Source organism: Rutidosis leptorrhynchoides, chromosome 9 (genome assembly GCF_046630445.1).
Source record: "Rutidosis leptorrhynchoides isolate AG116_Rl617_1_P2 chromosome 9, CSIRO_AGI_Rlap_v1, whole genome shotgun sequence".
Classification (NCBI taxonomy): Eukaryota; Viridiplantae; Streptophyta; class Magnoliopsida; order Asterales; family Asteraceae; genus Rutidosis; species Rutidosis leptorrhynchoides.
In genome coordinates, this window is record NC_092341.1 from 333332114 (window position 1) to 333334588 (window position 2475).

Genomic DNA, 2475 nt, shown 5'->3' on the forward strand with positions numbered 1-2475 from the left:
TTTTGTTTTGAGATAGCATAGATAAAGCACCGTTGGATGAAATTGAGTAGAACTGAAAGTGATCACGTTACATTGACCATATGGAGTGATATTGGAATGAACGTACGATTTAGTACAATATAATGACGCCAGGCCAGCGTAATTATATTGAAGTGAATTATGCAGAAGTCCCAATGTTACTACATAAGGAATATGAAGCGATTCAAAGGAAATTTTGGTAGGAACCACTTGAGTATACGCATTATGGTCTGATAAAGGCAGGAATAACCACTTAGTCTAGATACTGTACGAGAAGGGCCTGGACTGCAGAATTGATAACCCGAAAATTTGTTATAGATATAGACACCCTAGATACTTAAGGAAAAAGTTCTCAAATAGGAAAAAAAAACTTTGGACTCACATACGATAGAGCAATCGTTATCTCAGCTATGGAGACTCGCATGGATCCTGATTTTAGTTAGGGTACGTTTCTTCACAACGATTTATCGTCTCGGAATTGTTTAATACTAGAGTGATAGAAACCTTATATCTAAGAATCCTATTGTGATGACTAATAAGCCATTAACAATCATGAGAGTTAAGTATTCTATAGGACAAGCTAATGGTAAGTTGGCAGAGATAGAGGAGTAATTTAAGATAGTACCTTAAAAATTAACAGGTGGGTCATTTGGAGATGACCTCATGCCAACAAAACTTGGAAGTTTTATAGTAGTAGTTGGAAATGATTAGTTACCTGCGCACAAGCAGATGTTATTTGAGAAGGTTGATAAAAATTTTCACGGCAGTATAATAAGATTGGGTTGGAATGGACCTTAAAATTAACCTAATACTCATCGAGTTAGAAAGCTTTGAGGAAATAGTTGGAACAGACTGACTTTCAAGGACGAAAGCAAAAGTTATTTATAGTAAGAAGATTATTCGTATACCTCGTGAGAATGGTGAGCCAAAAGCCATCCGGATTACTTCAACAACCCGAGATCCCACAATGGAAATGGGAAGGGATGACGATGGATTTCATTCTGAAACTACCGAAAACAGTCTGCAGTTATGACACTATCGGGGTTATCGTTGATCACCTCACCAAATCTGCTCACTTTCAAGCCATGAAAGAAACCGATACAATGGACAACGATACATAAAGGAAATTGTATCCCGTCACTTCAGCAATTCAAATACTATACTACCCAAGAATCGTATTTGATACTCATTCTTATGCGACACTGAATCCTAACTTATTCCGAGAGAATTCTTAATCAATGATAATCACACCATCACCCTTCTTACTTCGATATTAGTCATACCAATTCGGAATTTCCAAAATCAATGGGTAGTTAATCCCCGTCCTCATACTCTCCCTTTCGTTTCTCACTTATAAGCAACAACTTTATACTTAAGCATTTTTGGTCGAAGGACTTATGCCCTACTAATAGTCATCAACCACATTAAAATTCAACAGTTTTCATTACCTCGTAACATTTTTGCTCAAATATCACCCGAGATTTTCAAAAGTCTTTTACTCGATTCTCATCAATCTTTTTTCAACTTGTAACCTCCGAAATATGAAAATTTTGTTTGCCAAAATTTTACTTACACTATTTTACTGTGCGATCCTCTCAAAACTTAATAAAAATAAATTTATTTTATTTGCCATTCGTGCAAATTTTTGAAATCGTATACGTTATATAAAATAAAGTAAATACTTACTTCTTTTTGACAAATACATATGAAATTTTACTTTCACTTTTACAAATCAAATCTTTTATTCAAAGGATATTTTACCTTGAATGGTACGTGTTGTACATAACCCTAGTTTGCTAATAACTTAATTTCTTTTCTTACATCGTCACCTTAAATGAATTCTATAAAATTTTCGTTGCTTGTCAATATAAAATTTTTCGTTGCTTATTCGTATCCAAGTCATCATGAAGACAGACAACTGTCGAAACTAAGAGATTCATGTGTGTGTATGTGATGAAGGCACTTTCTACCACGTCATGCAGAGCCTTCGGGCATCCACAAACACTTAAACCATTCAAAATTACTGCGTTACCCCAGGGATCTTATTCTTCACATCTGTCGGAGCGATGCTCTATCTTACATAACTCAAAGTCCTGACCTATTCCAAGGAAATTCTCATCTAGCGATATTAACATCATTAGTATTCCGACTTTAATATTAGCCATAACCTGTGTGGCATTCTGCAAAGTCAAGAAGCGATTAACTTCTCATCCTCATGCTCTATCCTTCATACCTCACTTTTTAGCAACGGCTTCAGACGTAAACATTTTTGGGCCAAAGACTTAAGTTAGGATAATCATCAAAACTACATTTAATTCATTAGTTTTCATTACCTAGTAACATGTCAACCGATGATTCAAAGATTTTTCACTCGACCTTTTTCAACTCGTAACCTCTGAAATACGAAAAACTATGTTTATCAAAATTTTTACACGTTGATTTACACGTTGCTTATTT